The sequence below is a fragment of the Panthera pardus genome, unplaced genomic scaffold (assembly GCF_024362965.1).
Source record: "Panthera pardus isolate Hobbes unplaced genomic scaffold, ASM2436296v1 HiC_scaffold_8, whole genome shotgun sequence".
In the NCBI taxonomy this organism is placed as follows: Eukaryota; Metazoa; Chordata; class Mammalia; order Carnivora; family Felidae; genus Panthera; species Panthera pardus.
Genome location: NW_026527013.1, coordinates 69,411,801 through 69,432,318, shown reverse-complemented (window position 1 = coordinate 69,432,318; position 20,518 = coordinate 69,411,801).

Sequence of the window (20,518 nt, the reverse complement as noted above, 5' to 3'; positions counted from 1 at the left end):
TTCAAATTTTGATTTTGAGATTTAGTGTTATTTAAAAGCATTTTCCCCTGGCAGAGAGAGATGGTTGATAAGTGTAAGTTTAAAGTTGTATAATATCTGGGACCCCTGGGTGGCTCTGTCGGTTGAGCATCCGACTCTCTGTTTCAGCTCATGTCATGATCGCACGTTTTGTGAGTTTGAGCCCCACATCAGGCTCTAAGCTGACAGCAAGGAGCCTGCTTGGGTTTCTCTCTCTCTCTCTCTCTCTCTCTCTCTCTCTCTCTGCACCTCCCCTGCTTGTGCTGTCTCTGTCTTTCTCAAAATAAGTTAATAAACTTAAAAATTTTTATAAAGTTGTATAGTATCTATTTTATCGATATGAATTGTCTATGATCATATTATAGGAAAGTTTTAATGTTTACTTCATTAAAAAATAATGTGTCCCTATGTATTGAAAAATGAAGCCACTCTTGTTAATACCACCAAAATTCTTTTCAGAAAGTTTCAAGTTCACTTTCACTAGTTGTATCTGAGTGGCTCAATAACCTCTATCTATATTCCTCATTTCTTCAATCTTCGTGCTTTAACATTTGAAATAATCTCATTTTTAATTGGAATTTTTTTATAATTAGGAAGCTGATATCTTTCAAATGCTAGATATTAACTGTTTATAATTTATTTTATGTTGTGTATGAGTAGCTCATGACTTTTTTTGAAAGGTGACTTTGTTTAGGTAAAATGGACAGGTGAGTAATGTGGACCAACTTATTCACTAACAGCAGCCAGGAAACCTCGCAAAATATCTGGTAGGTAGTAGTATCAGAGAGCTAATATTTCAGTGAACCACTGAGCCAGGAGCCAGGGGGGAAGTGAGGTAAGCGGGGATTTAAGGGTCTTTATCTCAGGAATCTTTTGCTGGTTTCATGGGGGAACTGAGAGGTTGAACTGTCATTTGGGAAAGTCATGAAGACAGGGGATTCGACATCTATTGAGGGGAAGGGTGAATCTGGTAAATCTCCATCACTTTAACTGGGACCCTGAAAAGCTGCTCCCAAGCAGTGAACGAAAAGTCTATAGTACTTACTAGGGACTGAAGTTCAGCTGAGAATCACCTTAATTATTGACAATGAATCAAGGTCATCAGATGCTTGTGCCTGCCCCTCCCCAGCCATCTTGTAAAAAAAATGTAAATTATCCTGACTCTGGCCTTATTTCTACAAACAATTGCCCAAACACAATGTATTGGACACTTTTTTTTTTTTAAATTTGAGACAGAGATGGGGCGCCTGGGTGGCTCAGTTGGTTAAGCGTCCGACTTCAGCTCAGGTCACGATCTAGCGGTCCGTGAGTTCGAGCCCCGCGTCGGGTTCTGGGCTGATGGCTCAGAGCCTGGAGCCTGCTTCCGATTCTGTGTCTCCCTCTCTCTCTGCCCCTCCCCCGTTCATGTTCTGTCTCTCTCGGTCTCAAAAATAAATAAACGTTAAAAAAAAATAAAATTTGAGACAGAGAGAAAGAGAGAGGGAGAGGGAGAGAAAGAGAGAGATAGCAAGCTGGGAAGACAGACAGAGGAAGAGAGAGAATCTTAAGCAGGCTCCATGCTGAGAGCTTGATGCAGGGCTTAATCCCATGACCTTGGATCATAACCTGAGCTGAAATCAACAGTCAGACGCTCAACCGACTGAGCCACCCAGGTACCCTGATTGGATACTGATTGGATATTTCTTTTATGTCGCTCAAATTTTTCCCAGGCTCACCTCTTACTTGAGCCGCAGACAGAGCAGTCAGTCCCACGTGGGCTACCACACCAGCTTTGCACCACGAAATTCTTCTCACCTCCCACCTGGGCTTCTCCACTGCTTCTCCACTGGCATGGGATGCCCAACCCAAGCCACTAGTCACCACGCGCAATTCAGAATCGTAAGGAGTTAATACCTGCGAGAATCCCCTTTGGACGTGGGTGATGGAAATGGATACCGACCCCACTTTCTTCCCTCGGGAATGCATTTCATAAAGCTCCTTTGGAGATCTGATGGGCCTACGTGCCAAAAGTCCGTATCTGGTGCCAACTTGACATAGCTTCTTCCTTGCACTGGCTTGCCCTCTTTCCTTGGTTCACTCCTCCTATCCCTCACTCCTATTTCCTGGGATCACTTTCCAAATAAAGCGCTAGCCTATGAAAGCTTTAGTCTCATGTTCTGCTTTGGAAAGAACCCAAACTAATACAAAAAGAACCTCAGAAAACACATCCTCAGGGTGGGATTGTACAGCGGGATCAGTTACTGGTCAGACAGAAATAAGGACACCATTTCTGGTAGTGAATGGAGCAGTGATTGCCCTGGCATGGAGTCACATTACAATTAGTGCTGTCACGGAAGCAGAAAAGGTGGGGTTGAGGTATCACTGAAAAGGAAAGTAGTGGGTTATATGCTTGCTGTGGCCTTTAAATGGTATGGGGAAAAAAGGTAATTAAAATCTGGCTTTTGCGAACTGCTTTGAAAGCCTCAAAAACAATACCATGACATGTTTGTACAGCTTATCAATTCTAAGCACTCTATGAAATTCAGAGGGTCACTTAAGGCAGTGTTTGTGCAGCCCCTCATCTCCTACAGGCACAAGGGCCCAGCATCTAACTGCTACATTTGCAGAGCTGCAAAGGAGAATAAATGAACACACAGACTTACCAGATCTCCTACAGCGAGGGCCCTGATAGGAAAATAATGGAATCTGACACCTGGAATGGAGATATGTACATGGATGCGCTCAGAACATTGACCCCTGAACCCTCTGGGCCAACAGAAGCAGCATCCTCCCTCTTTCTAGAAGCACTGACTCCCTTTGCTTGCAGACAGACCCTGCAAAGACCTCACCTGAGAGGTGCCTCACTAGAGGACATTTGTCCTATTTTGGATCCACTCCCAACACCCTCATTGCCGCTGATAATTACAACCAAATCTCAGCACGGTCTAAGCAAGAAAATCCAATCTCTGCTCGAGGAGGAAATAACTTGTAAACAAACAAACAAAAAAACCTGCCCCTGAGTTACATAAACTGGCTAGAACAGGGACATTATCAATTTTAAGCACATGATAGGGAATATCATCTAGCACATGTTAGAGTGGATTTTGAGAGAGTCAAATGGGAACACAGACTCACTGGGGGAAAATTCACTTGCATGGCAGCAACTCAACCATGACTTGAGTGTAACAACCTTCTAAGGACAACCAGAGTCATTCTGAATACACCCCCAGAATGGTTCCTGAAGCTTGGATATGGCAAGTGAGATGGAGCTTCCACACGGCTTCAGCATGGTATTGAAGAAGGGATCAAACATCTCAGGGAGGTGGAAATGATAAAATGTATCTATTATGTGAAACCAGAAGACATAGGATCTCACTAGGCTTCCCAGGGGTGCCCTGAGGATGTTCAGATCACTGAGGCAGTAAGGAATATACTGCCAGGGGAAGGCAAGAGCATCTTTAGGAACTCCTGTGATGATTGTTCTTTGGAATTTATGGTAAGTATATACTGCCATAGACAGAGGCTTATAGTATCGATGGGGATGATGGGACTGTGGAATGGTAGTGTCAGGAGGTGGCACTTGGCCATCAGAGACACAGTGGCTATCACCACACTAATGACAATAATTAGCAGAATGCTGCAGTGTAATTTAGGTGCCTTGAGGACAAGGATATGTTCTGAGGAGTGAGGTAGGTGCATAGATTTCTAGGATGTTACTTTATTTTATCCAAACAAGAAAACACACCAAATACCCAACAAATGTCAAATGGATGAATAACTGGTGGTATAATCATATAATGGAATTCTCTTCAGCACTGAAAGTGAACAACCCTGGGGCGCCTAGGTGGCACAGTCTGTTTGTTGAGCATCCGACTTCAGCTCTGCTCATGATCTCGCAGTTAATGGGTTCGAGCCCCACACTGGGCTCTGTGCTGACAGCTCGGAGCCTGGAGCTTGCTTTGGATTCTGTGTCTCCCTCTCTCTCTGCCTCTTCCCTGTTCACACCCTGTCTCTCTCTCTCTCTCTCAAAAATAAATAAATGTTAAAAAATTTTTTAAAAAAGAAAGAAAATGAGCAACCCCAACTACATGCAATAACATGAAAGGGCAAACTTAATATTGATCAAAAGAAATCAAACACAAAGAATACATTTAAATTGTTCTATGTATATGAAGTTCAAAAAACAAACAAATTTAAATTACGACAAAATAAAATCACATGATCATCTCAATAAATGAAGAAGAAATATCATGTGATAAAATTCAATATTCCTTAGCAAACTAGGAATAAAATAGAACCTATAGCAATGAACATATTTATTGGTAAAATTATGGAAGTTTCTCCCTTTAAATTGGATGCCCATTACTAGAGGTCCTTAGCTAGGAAAATAAGGCACAATAAAGACATAAAATATACAGAAATTGGAAGAGAAGAAGTAAAATTGTCATTATTTGCAGACAACAGGTGTATGGATGTAGAAAACCTAAAAACTATATAAACTATTAGAACTAATGAGTGAATGTAGTGAAATTGCTGGATAGAATTAAATATACAAAGCACAATTTTACTCCTATATACCATCAACAACCAAAAAATAAAGTTAAAGGTGAAGCTAACTCACAATGACATCAAGTGCCTAGGAATAAATCTAACATAAAAGAAACAAGCCTTCTACGCTGACAACTTTGAAACAGCACTGAGAGAAATTAAAGAAGACATAAATAAGCAAAGCTATATATCTTCTTCTTGGATTAGAATACTGAATGTCATTATATTAAGATGCCAATTTCTTTTTGTAAATTGATAAAATCAGTATTTTTTAAAAACCAGCAGCTTTGGGTAAGGGGCATTAAGGAACCCACCCCTGAAATCACTGTTGCACTATATGCGAACTAATTTGGATGTAAATTTTAAAAATTAAAAAATAAAATAAAAAAAAAACCCCAGCAGCTTTGTATATGCATATGTATAAACTGAATGGCTAATTTAAAAATTGATGCAGAATTTTAGTCCCAAGATAAACTAGAAGAAGAATTTCAAAAGTTAAAGGACTTATACTCTAGATATCAAGGCTTATAATTAAGCTAGAGTAATTAAGATTATGCCATTGGTACAAAGATAGATCGGGGTGCCTGGGTGGCTCAGGTGGTTGAGCATCTGACTCTTGGTTTCAGCTCAGGTCATGATCTTGCAGTCGTGAGATCGAGCCCTGTGAGTTCCAGCCCTGCGCTGCGTGGAGCCTGATTAAGATTCTCTTGCCCTCTCCCTCTGCCCCTACACCCCTCAAAGAAAAAAAAAAAGATCAACCAGGTGAACAGAATGTAAAGCACAGAAGCAAACACAATATATACACTCACCTGATTCATGACAAAGATACTATTGAAGAGCAGTTGGGAAAGGACAATTAATAAATGGTGCCGAATTAACTGAATATCTATGAGAAAAAATTTAATCTTAATCTGTAACTCACACTGTGAAATAATAGAGTGTGTGTGTGTGTGTTTGTGTGTGTGTGTGCGTGTGTGTGTGCGTGTGCGCATGTGTACGCATGTGTGTGTCTGCCTCTGGTTCCCAGCCCAGACCTTCTAAAACCCTTATAATGCTCCACCAGGAGCATTTTTGTTCTAATACTTGGCATTTGACACTGGTTCCTAACACAGCGCTCCTAAATCCCTTAGATTTTCCTGGGTTGAAAGGAACATCTTTTGTTCTAATGAGATAACTCTTCGTGGGCTCCCAGCTGGAGGAGAGACCAAACAATGGATCTCATCCTCCAGGGAGAAGAGAGGGGCTGGAATTGGAATAAATAATTGATCATGTTTATGTGATTAAGCTTCTGTGAAATATCAACGGCATGCAGTTCCTGGTACTTCTGGATTGGTAAACATATCTACATGCCAAGAGGGTGGTATACCCCAACTCCACAGGGGCAGAAGTTCTTCTGCTCAAGACCCTTCCAGATCTTGCCTATGTATCGCTTCATCTGGGTGTTTCTGTGTATAATGAACTGGTAAACATAAGTAAGCATTTCCCTGAGTTCTGTGAACCATTCTGAAAAATAATGCAACTTGTGGAGGAGGTGGTGGGATCCTCTAATTTGTAACCAGATTAGATAGAAGTTGTGAGGTAATCTAGGCACCTACTACTTGCATCTGGCGTCTGAGGAAGAGGGCAGTCTTGTGGGACTAAGCCCTTAAGTTGTGGGGTCTGCACAAACTCCAGTTAGTGTCAGAGTTGAACTGAATTGTGAGATAGCCCTCTGGTGTTGGAGAATTGCTTGGTGTCATGCATCTGGTGTCAGAAGTATTGCAAGTGTTAGAGTAAAAGAAAATACAGTGAGTTTTTTTTTCCTATAGACATACACTCTACACAAAAATGAAATCCAAGAAGACTATAGATCTAATTGTGAAAAGTAAATCAATAAAATGTCTAAGGAGATAACAGAAGGATGCATGTGTCTTTAGGAGTAGGGGAAGTTTTCTTAAATATCAGAACTATTAACCAATAAGAAAAACAAGGTTATGGAAAGAATACATTAAAGCTTGTATTAAGAGAGTGATATTAAGCGAGTGAGATGCAAGCCATTGTATCTAAGAGAATATTTGTGAAATGTATGACTGAAAAGTGTATCAAACAACCACAACCACCACAACAAAAAAAACCCTAAAAATCAAGAAAATGACAAATGACCAGGTAGGAGAATGGGCAAGAGACTTTAATACCAACTTCACTTAAAGGGTATACAACTGACCAGTAAACGTATGAAAAAGTACTCACACTCATCAGTCATCAGGGAAATCCAAATGAAAACTGTGTTGAGATTCAGCTATACACCCACCAGAATGGCTAGGATTAAATAGGTTGACAATACTAAGTGCTTCTAAGAATGTGGAACTCTCCTACACTGAGGTTGGAGTACAAACAGGTACAGTCACTTTGGAAAACTGTTTTCCACCATCTATTAGAGTTGAAGGTATGCATATCCTGAATCTCTGCAATTCCACTTCTAGATTTAAACCCAGCAGAAATGTATACATATGTCAAAATTGTGTGCAAGAATGTTTATAGCAATATTAACTTAATGGCCAAAAACTGAAAAGAAAAATTTCATGAACATAATAATGAATAAGTAAGTTGCGATACATTCATACAGTAGAATACTATCCAGTAATTAGGATGAACTAATTGTGGCTATACACATTATAATACTATAGATCTTGTAAACATGATGTTGAGAGAAAGAAGCTAGATGCAAGAAATGTATACTATATGATGCCATTACATGAAATTCAAATACGTATAAACCTAATCTAATATCAGAAATCAGAATAGTAGACACCTTTGGAAACGAGTATAGAAGTACTGATTGCAAGGGGTCAAGGGACACCTGAGATTCTGGCATGTCCTAACTCTTGACCTGGGTTCTGATTTCATGATGTGTTCTTTTATGCCAATTTTATCAACCTGTGCACATATATAATTTTCTTTTCTGAATGTATGTTGTACTTCAGAAAAGTGTTGCTAAAACAGGAAAGAAAAGGAGTAATTTACTGGTGTATAAAACTTAAACACTGGGGTGTAGAACTAGTTTCAAGCTCAGTCAGATCTTGTCACTAAGAAATCTTTATTAAATGTATAAGTGTAATACTGGCCACAATTTCAGGATGATGAGCCAGGATATGGATAAGTGCCTGAAATTTATGCAGTTAGTTTCCCATCTTGGCCTTCCTTTCTTCAGTCTTTACTTACACCCCATGGGTAACCTCACCCAAGTGTATGGTTTCAACCACTGGCTACATGTCAAAGTCTGTGCAACAGGTATAAAATGAGCATATAGAATGATTCTTTAGTCCCATCTAGTCAAAGGTGACGGTTTAACTTTTATAGGAAATAATTTCTTGTGGTTCACATAAACTTGCATGAGAGATATTATTCGGTTGATGAATGACCCCACAGATTGTAATTTGGTTACAATAGCTAGTTAGTACAAATCAGATGTATTCCTGTTGGCACTTGGGGATCATTCTAGCCCTCAACTATTTTCTCAAGAATATTTGTATAGCAAACAGCCAGACTGGGTAGAGATATTATCTCTCTCTGGAGCAAAGGGCATATTTGTTTACCATCCAATATAGTAATGTCCCCCTGGGGGGGAAAAAGGCAGACAGGTTTGCCTGCAGCCCCTTATAAAAGATTGGGATATCCTAAGCTTGGGGTTCTTTGGCAATGATACAAACTCACAGCAAATACAACATCCTCCTGACTCCCTCTTCCTTACCCGGTGGGACTTGGGGAACAAGGGGAACTGATGCAAACATGAAGCTCATGGTGCTGCTGTGCCCTGAGTAATAAAGTTGTCTCTGACCCAAGAGTCTCATGTCCTCTGCCAGCATCCATGCAACTGTGGCTAGATAATTTATTAGTCTGCAAGCAGGGCAAATTCTCAGACCTTTTTGTAATTCTTGAAAGAGATACTTGGCTTCATCTAGTGTCACTGTTGTGTTTGCAAAAACAATCCAAGACTGAGACCCTGAATCTAACAGTATCTCAGATAAATTCCCAAAAATAGTAGACATAAATTATGTAAGTTAGACAATGATGAAATTATTCAATTGATTCCTCCTTTGGCCCAAGGGTGCAGGCTCAACACTACCACCTTCCAAGTAGTCCAGGAGTCTTGAGTTTGGGTCTAAGAGTCAATACTTGGCTTGTGTTTATCTACAGGAGAGGAGGTTGTGCTGTCTCCCAAACACTGACCAGTGTAACTCCAAACGAGATGCTCAGTGGATCAGTGATTGAGTTGCTGATAGTCCTCCAAGATGGTGAGAAGAATGGTAACTAAGCACTGAGTTTTCCCCTGTGCCCTTCTAATAAATGTTCTTGACCAAATTCCAACACTGAAGGTGTCTCCATTCCTTTATTCCCATAACCTTCATAGTCTCTGATTCCCTCTTTTATCTCTCTCCTCTGGCTTTGATCTCATCTCTGACACTGAGAAGAAACTTTACTCTCCAGTTATGCATCTCAGTCAGACTCTTGTTTCTGTTTTCACTCAATAGACTCACTTTTTGGGCATGTGGCAGTGAGTGACAAAGAGAGGAGACCCTTGGGTACATTTGAAAGAATTTAATGTATTTGTATAGAGAGGGAGGATGCAACCTTAATTTTTAGGCATATTTTCCAGTTGCATTTGTATTTCCAGCCCAGAATTTTCTTCTGACCTTTTAGAACCATTTATTCAACTGTGTGATGCTCATCTTCACTTGAATGCCCTACAGGAATCTGCGCTCAACTTGTTGGAATTGCAACTCATTGTTTTCCCTCCAAACCTGTTTCTCCCTTTGCATTGCTGTCGCAGTGATTGACGTTTAGGCCTATTCAAAATAGATTGTGTGTGTCAGCCTTTACTGAAAGAGGGTGATTAGAATGCTAATGTCAAGTTCTTTTTGAATCTTTTGAGTGCATAAAGGAACTAAACAACAAATGTGGTACTTGGCCCCAGAACTTTGTTTTTAATGACTGAAAATGAAAGACACCCACAGCGAATATTTTTCCACTTGAGAGGATTTATTTGAAGTTTACTTATCTCAAGTTGCAACTAATACTATTAATGTTCTTATTGTAACTTTGCTCAGTGACTATGATCAGATTATAGTATGAGACTATTTTCATTTTTAGAGGTAAAAGCAAAAGATTCACAAAAAGAAGTATTTTGTTCATCACCATTTATCTCTATTTGCAATTCATGCCATTGACAGCACTAATAGTAACATGTGTTTGAAGGTTTCAGACAAGGAATAGACCCTATTAAAAATTCCATCCCAAAAGATATATTAAGGAAATACCTGCGCTGATTTGAATCCTGGCTGTTAGTTCCAAATTTTAATGTGATCAGGGTAGCATAAGCAAGGTGGCTTGTATGAGCTTTGTCTTTCCTAACACTGGCTGACGGACATTGTCTTTGGTTCTGATAACAAACATTCTGTAAACAAGATACTGTGAATATAGAAAATATCATACTAAAGATGTGTTGGCCTCAATGTAAAAGCTATAAAACAGAAGTTTGGAGACACCACTGGGTCACAGAAACACAGAGACACATTTGCTCCACAGAGACAAATCCTATTACAGCAAAAGCATAAAAGGAATCGAATAAAAGCCATGTAAATCCTAAATGGGGATTTCCTTCTTTCCTTAATGCTAGAAAAGTTACTCCTAAAATTTTGCTAAAATGTCATTTGATAAAAGTTGACACCTCTACTTAGATATTTTCTGTTGCGTGAGACTTTCTGTATCAGTCTTTCAGATGACAAATTTACAAGAACGAGATTGAAATAAAAACACCAAAGGATCCCTCCAATGTCATTCTCAGCATCAGAGCACGATTATATTATTCTCCTATCTGGTGTCTTATTCCCCAGTCATGAATCTCTTCAGTTAATTCTCTATATAATCAATGAAGTGGGTTTTCTAAATGCAGAATTTACTATGTCATTCCTCTACTTACAAACTACTGCGACTCTTCATCAGTGGTAACAACTCCTTTGTACGTCGTTCAAAATCATGCACAACCTAGGCTCAAGCTCGTCTCCTGATACTACATTCACCTCTTCTACACCTGCTGCATTGTACCCCACAGTTATACATTAATGCCCAACCTTCCCTGAACCTCCCCACCCAGTCCACCAGTTCCATGCCCCTCAGCTTTGTTCTACGGGCCTGAGTTGCTCTCATCTCCCTTCTTTAGTTACAAACTATCACTGAAGATCTAATAAGGCTCAATTCAAATGTTACCTCTCAGGGAGGTCTCTAAGGAGACCTCTATGGTGAAGCTTCAGTCTACATAGATGTAGCCAAGAACATAAAGCCCCCTTTCCTATCTGCTCCTAGCCAAGGGTTATGTTATCTCTGTGGGTAAATTGCCCCATCTTTTAGCTTCCCTTGAAACTTTGCATCTCCTGCTGGTGAAGTGTACACATCACGGAGCATTATTGTGATTTCTAATTTGTACTGTGATTTGTGTTTCCTGCTGGCTCACGGTCTGTCTCTGGAAAGGAAGGTTTGTTTCTTGTTCATAAGGTATAAATTTGTTTTTATATCAAAATGTTAATCTGTTATCACAATGACTTTTTTGGAATATTATCAGAGTTATTTTTCAATCACTGCTCTGCCACTGCTGTGCTTGGTAAATCAAGTTCATAGTCACAGAAAGAATAGTAAAAGTTTGAGAAATTAATGGATGAACTATAAGGTATTATCACAGCATGGATGGGAGCCAAGGAGATGTTAGAGTGGCGAAGTTTCCCAGAATAATGGCAGAACATAGAGTGACGGAAAACTGAAACAAACAGATGAAAATTAAAGAACAGAGCTATAGAAAACAGTAAGGTGCTTCTTCAAAAAACAACAACAACAAAAAAAAAAACAAACAAAAAAATAAAAAAAAAAACTCAAACAAAAATTAAGCATGGAATTAAAATGGGATCCTGCATTTCCACTTCTGGTTATGTATTCAGGAGAATTGAAAGTAGATACTCAAAGAGATATTTCTACACCAATGTTTATGGTGGCATTATTCAAAATATAGTAAGACATAGAATGTTAACATACGCTAATTAGTATAATTCTCTTCCAAAAGTTTGTGTTTTATACTCATTTGGAAGTCATCACAAGATAATTTTATCACAATACAAATATTGGTGTAATCCTGAGAAAATCAGTCAACCTGATTTTTAATTTCTATACCAGAATTTTAATTTTTTTTACATTTTATTTATTTTAGAGAGACAGAGAGAGACAGAGCACAAGTGGGAGAGGGGCAGAGAGCGAATGAGACACAGAATCCGAAGCAAGCTGCAGGCTCCGAGCTGTCAGCACAGATCCCGAAGTGGGGCCTGAATCCACAAACTGTGAGCTCATGACCTGAGCCGAAGTCAGACGCTAAACCGACTGAGCCACACAGGAGCCCGTCTATACCCGAATTTTATAATTTTTTGATTATACAAGTCATTATTAGAACCAATTTAAACACAATCCCAATACATCACTGTTTATTTATAAACTACGTGCATATTCTGCTGAATTATACAATTATAAAACATACATAGAATTGAAAAAAGCAAACTAAATTGTATTTTAAATTATTTAAACTTTTTGTATTTCCTAACAATAAGTAGCAACATTTTAGCTTTTACTTTTGTTGTAGTTAGTTTTTTTCCAGCAGTAGCCACCCCAATACATTCCATCCCATGCATTCTTCTTCAGTGGTATTTCTGACACTCCTACCAGGAGAAGAGAAATCTAGGTTTTTCCTTATTGAATGTGGTGAGTCTCTGCCCATAGCGTAAATAACATGCATGACTTTCAAGGCTTGATCATAGAAGGCCATAGAGCTTTCACCTTGCTTTCTCTTTTAAGACATCTGTCTTGGAAATTCTTAGGTGACATTTAAAAGGTCTGCTACTCTGTAGCAGACTGAAGCATATATGAATAGGCCACAAAAAGTTATAGAAACCCAAGGAACCCCAACCCAACACCGTCCATCAGAAATATGAATGAGTTACCCTTAGATTATTCCAGTTCCCAACTTTCAAGTAACCCTGGTTGACATGGAATAACACAAAGATGAGTCCCTATGGGGCCCTCCCAAGTTGCAGATTCATAAGCAGAATGAACATTGTTATAAGGCATTAAGTTGTGATTTTAATGCACCAATAGGTAACGAATACTACTTCCCAGAGCTATTATTGCATATCTATGTTTTTTATTGAGAGAAATATATATGTCTTTTGATTGATTGATTGATTTTGAAGTTTTTTATTTAAAATTGTATGACATTGGGAGGCAATTTCCAGAACAGTGTCATAAGGACCTCTGTGGACCCTCTCTCCGCTGAAGTAAACTACCTGGTAAAAGTTAGAAAAGAAACTCAAAAATTTTAAATCTTTGAAAATAATTCTAAGAACATATAGGAAAGAAGAGTTATTTAAGGAAATCAACTAAATCTTGGTAAGAATGGTAAGAGTCTGTGGCATTTGAACTATGACTTATTCTTTCCCTACTCTAGCTCAGCAAAAATGGAAGCTTCAGTCTACATAGATGTAGCCAAGAACATAAAGCCCCCTTTCCTATCTGCTCCCAGCCAAGGGTTATGTTATCTCTGTAGGAAAAGAAGGCCCTAGTGTTGCAGAGGCTGTATTCAAAGCAAGAGCAATAGATCTCTGGGGACCTCTTCCTCCACCTAAACCCTACTCATAGAGCAGAAATTCTACCCCAAGCATAGAAGGCCAAGAATACTGGGGCCCCAATCACCTGCAGCTCATAAACCAGAGGCTCTACACCACGGGAGGCAAGACAAGAAGATCAGAGGCTGCTGCCCAAATCCAGTGCCCAGTTTGTGGAGCAGAAGTGTCATTCTAAGAAAATGGGCCACTGCCCCAGTCCTCACCTACAGAGCAATAGCACAGAGGTTTTGCCTAGCAGGATATGTAGGTCATAAGAACATAGAGCTTCAAAACTCTACCCAAGGGAACTATTTGGAACAGAGTGTGGGAAAATTCAAGTCCAAGTGTGCTCTGGAAAACAATAGAAATAAATAATGAAGATAAGCAGTTAAGAGGAGGCTGGTAGCTCCAAGAGGCCAATAAGCTACAGTGTAAACAAGCTAAAAGCTTATCAGAGAAAACTAAGGAAAGAGGCTGCTAAAAAGAGCCCTCCTGTGGCTAGAACAAATCTGAACAAATGACCTCAAGGATTTGGATCAGACTAGGTAACAGTGTATGCCCCAGGGCATTTTTGAAAATAATAAAGCCATCAATCAGCAAGTAATAGAGGCCAACAGCTGGATGTGATACAAGGTTGGCAGACATTTTTTAACATAAACACAGGGAAAGAGAAAGTTAAAGAGAATGCTGGTAAACTCACTGTCATGCCCAAGACTCTACCTTATGAAGAGTTTCAACAGAAGTTGCACATGGCAGACTTTATTAAACATTTCAAAAAAGTGAAATAAAAAAAATAAAAATAAAACAAAGCAACAAGCAACAAGAAGGCCTATAAAGTGTGTGTGTGTGTGTGTGTGTGTGTGTGTGTGTGTGTGAACGTGCACGCATGTGTGTGTGCTGGGGACAGGTATCAATATCCACTATTTTACAATGATATGTCTAAAATGACTAGTTTTGAACGAAATATTTACAAGGTTTGCAAAGAAAAAGGAAACTGTGACCCATATATAATTTTAAAAAGCAGGCAACAGGAACTGCCTTTGAGAGAGCCCTGATTTCAAAGTTAGCAGACAAAGATTTCAAATAAGTTATTACAAATATGTTCAACTAAAGAAAGTAAACAATACTTAGAGAATAAAGGAAGGTATAATGACAATGTATAATAAAATACAGCATATCAAGTAAGAGGTACAGACTATTTTTAAAAGAATCAAAGGGAAATTCTGAACTTGAAAACCACAATAATCAAAATGAAGAAATCATTAAATGGACTCAATAATAGATGTGAGCTGGCAGAACAAAGAAATGTTGAATTTAAGATAGAGTGATAGATTTTGTAATCTGAAGAAAGAAAGAAAGAAAGAAAGAAAGAAAGAAAGAACAGAATGAAACAAAAAGCACTTCACAAAAAAGTGAGATACCATTAACTACACCACCATATGTGTAATGGGATAACCGAGAGGAAAGAGAGAATGGAGCAGAAAAAACTTTCAAAGAAGTAATGGCTGAAAGCTCCCAAAATTTGATGACAAACGTTAATTTACAAATCCAGGAAGCCCAATCAACTGAAAGTAGGAAAACGCAGAGTTCTACACCCGAACACATCATAGCAAAAATCTTAAATGCCAGGACAAAGAAAAACTCTTAAAAGTAGCAAGATCCATATTTTCGGGAACCTCAATAAGATTAATAGCTGAATTCTCATTAGAAACAATGGAGGCCAGAAGAAAGTGACATGACATATTCAGAGTTCTAAATTGCCAATCAAGTGTCTGTTGCTCACCAAAACTATGTTTCATAAATGAAGATGAAATAAAGATATTCCAAGATATACAAGGGAAAAATTTATTGCTAGCAGAACTGACTCATAAGAAATATTAAGAGAAGCTCTTCAGAACTAAAGCAAGTGACTTCAGATGGTAACTAAAATTTATACCAAAAAACAAGGACACCAGTAAAGATAACAATGCAACTGTGATAGTTTAAATACATATTTCTTTTCTTTTCCTCTCTTAACTCATATAAAATCAGCTATATAAAACAATGTGCATGTATTGTATTGTGGACATAAAACATAAAAATGTAATATATTTGACAATATTAGCAGAAAAGAGATCGATGGAAGCAAAGCTATGCTGGTGTAAGGAAATGACAGCAGAGGGTAATTCAAATTAATTTAATTATAACAATGTAATGCAAAGTCTATAGCGTCTATAGAAGTAATAATGGCACAAAAAAAGGAAGAGGAAAAGGTAAACAGAAATATCCTTCCATATCCCACTAGAATTAAGTTAGTATACATCTGAAGTACGTTCTGACAACTTAAGAAATATGTGGTAAGCCCAACGTACATAAAATAACTAAATAAAAATATTATAAAAAGGAATTAAAGATTACACAGGTTCGTTAAGGGGATTAAAAGATACATTATGGGGTGCCTGGGTGGCTCAGTTGGTTAAGTGTCTGACTAAATTTCAGCTCAGGTCATGATCTCATGTTTCATGAGATTGAGCCCCACCTTAGGCTCTGCACTGACAGCACAGAGCCTGCTTGGGATTCTCTCTCTCCCTCTCTCTCTGACACTCTCAAAATAAATAAACATTAGAAAAAGGAATTAAAAGATACATTAATGCAAAAAAATTTACATTAATGCAAAAAAACCAAAAAGCAATAAATAAGAAACAGCAGAGCAAAAATGGCAAGATATGTATAGAAAAGAAAAAGTGAAATGCCAGATATAAATGTAACTATATCAATAATAACATTAAATATAAATAGATTAAACAATGCACTCAAAAGGCAGAGACTGGAAATCTGGATAAAGAAACAATATTAGGGGCACCTGGGTGGCTCAGTTGGTTGGGCGTCCAACTTCGGCTCAGGTCATGATCTCATAGCTTGTGAGTTCAAGCCCCACATTGGGCTCTGTGCTGACAGCTCAGAGCCTGGTGCCTGCTTTGGATCCTGTGTTTCCCTCTCTCTCTGCCCCTCCCCCACTCACTCTCTGTCTCTCAAAAGTGAATAAACATTAAAAAAAATTAAAAAAAAGAAAAAATATTAAATTTTATTCTGTATCCAGGAAACATATTTTAGATTCAAAGATGAAATTATATGACGGTAAAAAAGTAGGAAAACATTTATAACAGCAACCTTAAGAAAGTTGGAGTGGTTAAGAAAAATAGACTTTAAAACAACAAAAAATATTACTAGACATAAAGAGAGGCTAATCCAACAAGAAGATATAACAGCTATAAACACATGTGCATCTAACAATAGAGTGCAAAAATATATAAAACAAAATTAATAACCAAACTGATGGGAGAAATCAACAATTCAATAATAATTTGAGACTTTAATAGTCCACTCTTTTTTTTAAGTTTATTTTTTTTATTTTGAGAGAGACAGAGACAGCATGAGTAGGGGAGGGGAAGAGAGAGAGAGAAAGAGAGAATCCTAAGCATGCTCTGAGCTGTCAGCACAGAGCCCAATGCACGACTTGAATTCATGAACTGCGAGATCATGACCTGAGCCAAAAAAAAGGAGTCTGATGCTTAATAGACTGAGCCTCCTAATTGCCCCAATACTCCACTCTTAATAATGATAGAACTAAGTAAAAGAACGGCAAGAAAATATATATTTCAAGTCAAATCAGCTAGACCAAAGAGGCATCTGTAGAAGACCTAACAATAACAGAATACAGATATTTCTTAAGCGTACCTGGAATGTTCTCCATGACAGACAGACATTCTAGCCCATAAAACAAGCCTCAATAAAATAAAAAGACTGAAATAAAACAAGTATGTTTTCTTACTAAAAAAAAAAATCAAGAATGGGAAGAAATTTGGAAAATTCATAAATATGTGGATATTAATCAACACACTCCAAATAAACAATGAATCAAAAAAAAACAAAGGAAATTTAAAAATATTTGGAGATGATTGAAAATGAAGACTCAAAATACCATAACAATGAAATATAACTACAACAGTACTTACAGCAAAATTTATACCTATAAATTACTACGTCAAAAAGAAAGGTTTCAAGTCAATAACCTATCTTCCACCTTGAAAACAGGAAAAAGAAGAGCGATCTAAACCCAATGGAAGAAGAAGGAAAGGGAATTTTTAAAAATTAGGATTGAAATTTATTATTTAGAAAATAGAAAGCCATAGAGAATATTTTAAAAAGCAAAATAGATTCATTGAAAAGATCAACACTAATGACAAATCAGTAGTTAGACTGGCCAAAGAAAAAAGAAGTTACTAAAATCAAGGATGTAAGAGAAGAAATTACTACCAGCCTTATGGAAATAAAAAAGATAAGAGGGAATATTATGAACAACTCTATGCCAAAAAATTAGATAATTTAGATGAAATAGAATAACTCCAAAAAGACACAAACTATCAAAACTGTCTTAAGAAAAGAACATGTAAATAGAGCTATAACAGGTAAAGAGATTGAAAGAGTAATCTAAAAATTTCCCAAAAATCAAGTCCAAGATCAGATGATTTCAAGGGTAAATTCTACCAAACACCGAAAGAAGAATCAGTATCAATTCTTCATGTTTTGAAAAACAGAAGAAGAGGGAACGCTTGGAAACTCCTTCCATGATGTCAATAGTACTGTGGTAGTGAAACCAGACTAAGACATGACAGAAAAGAAAATTACAAATACATATTTCTGATGAACATCTGTGCAACACTTTTTAAGTTAATTTATTTATTTTGAGAAAGAGAGAGTTGGGGGGGGCAGTGCCAGAGACAGGGAGAGAGACAATCCCAAGCAGGCTCCATTCTGTCAGAACGGAGCCTGACTTGGGGCTTGAAATCACGAACTGCGAGATCATGACTTAAGCCAAAACCAAGAGTCAGGTACTTAATGAACTGAGCCACCCAGGGGCCCCTGGGCAAAAAGTTTTTAACAAAATACCAGCAAACTGAGTTCAAGCAACTTATAAAAAGGATTATTTACTATGATCAGGTATACATTTGTCACCAGAATACAAAGTTTTTTTAATAGCCCAAAATCAATTAATAAAACCATATCAATAAAATAAAGGACAACAAAACCCACAGGCTCATCTCAACAGATAAAACAAAATCATTTAAGAAAATACAACACACTTTCATGACAAAAAGCACTCAACAAACTAAAAATCTGAGAGGACTTTGTAAACCTGACAAAGAGTTTAAACAGGAAGGTTAAGTGTACATGATCTATATGCAGAAATCACTTGTATTTCTACACAGCAGAACGATTGGAAAATGAAATTAAGAAAACAATTCCATTGGCAGGAGCATCAAATCAAATACTTAAGAATAAAATTACCATAATACTCTAAGGTTTTTATACTTAACAACACAAAACATCTTCAAAAGAAATTAAGGAGGACCTAAGTTAATGGTGAGCCATACCATAATTATAGGTGAGAATATTAATATTGTTAAGACCACAATGTTCCCCAAATTGATGCACAGATGGACTACAATCTTTATTAAAGTCATAGCTGCCTGTTTATGCATCAATTGATAAGATGATATTCAAATCAATATGGAAATTTGATGGGCCCAGATTATCCAAATTATCTTGAAAAGGAACAAAACTGGAGGTCCCCAAATTTCTCAGTTTTAACACTCAGTACAAATTAAATGAAACAGTGTGGTATTAGCATAAGGATAAAAATATAGATCCATGGACTAGAATTGAGAATAACCCTTACATTAATTGATTTTCAACAAGTATGCCAAAACAATTCAATAGGGAAAAAGGTTTTCAATAGATTGTGTTGCAAACCCAGGTATCTAAATATAAAACATTAAGAGGCGCAGTCGGTTAAGCTTCCAACTTCAGCTCAGGTCATGATCTCAAGGTTCATCTATATTTAAGATGTCATCTGCAAATAGAGGCAATTTTACTTCTTTCTTTCCAATTTGTATGTATGTGTGTATGTATGTATGTGCGTATGTATGTATGTGTTTATGACTAATTTCTCTGGTTGGCACGTTCAGCACTATACTAAATAAAAGTGATGAGAATAGGCAATCCTCTAATACCAAGAATGTCTTTTCCTTGGTTTTAGAGGAACAGCTTTCAGTTTTTCACGGTTGAGTGTAATATTAGCTGTGGGAGTGTTATATAAAGCCTTTATTATGTTGAAGTACTTCCTTTTATACTCAATTTGTTGAGAGCTTTCATCATGAAAAGATGTTACATTTTGTCAATGCTTTTTCTACATCCATTGAGAGGATCATGTGATTTTTACCTTTCACTTTGTTAATGTGGTGTATCACATTGTTTGATTTGCATATATTGAACCATTATGTCCCAGAGAAAAGTCCAATTTGATCACGGTATATGATCTTTTTAATGTGCTGTTGAATTTGGTTTGCTAGTATTTTTTGATAATTTTTACATCTAAGTTTATCAGGGATATTGACCTGTAATTTTCTTTTTTTTTAATTTTCTTTTTTTTTCTTTGATATTTATTTTTCAGACAAAGAGACAGAATGTGAGCAGGGGAGGGGCAGAGAGAGAGGGAGACACAGAATCTGAAACAAGCTTCAGGCTCTGAGTTGTCAGCACAGAGCCCAATGTGGAGCTCAGAAAGATCATGACCTGATCTGGAGTCGGACACTTAACTTACTGAGCCACCCAGGCGCAACGACCTGTAATTTTCTTTTCTTCTAGTGTCACTACCTGGTCTTGGTATCAGGTTAATGCTAACCTTGTAATGTGAGTTTAGAAGTGTTCCCTCCTTTCCTATTTTTTTTTTTTTTTTGGACAGTTTGAGAGGATTCATTCTTTAAATGTCTGATAGAACTCATGAGTGATGCCATCATGTTCTTGATTTTTCTTTTCGGGAGATTTTTCGGTCTTGTAATTCAATTGCCTCTCTTGTTATTGCCTGTTCAGGTTTTCTATTTCATCATGATTCACTCTTGGTAGGTTGTATGTTCTTAGAAATTTATCTGTTTCTTCTAGGTTATTCATTGTGTTGCTGTATAATTGCTCACAGTAGTCTTTTCTGATTATTTTTATTTCTGTGGTATCAGTTGTATTCTCCTCTTTCAATTTTGATTTTGAGTCCTCTCTTATTTTTTCCAGTCTTACTATAGCTTTGCCGATTTATCTTCTTAATAAATCAACTCTTAATTTCTTTGAACTTTTATCTTTCTAGTTTCCATATCACCTACTTCTTCTCTGATTATTTTCTTTTTTATACTACCTTTAGCCTTAGTTTGTTCCTTTTCTAGAATTATAAACCTAGGTTGCTTATTTTAGATCTTTTTTTTTTCTAA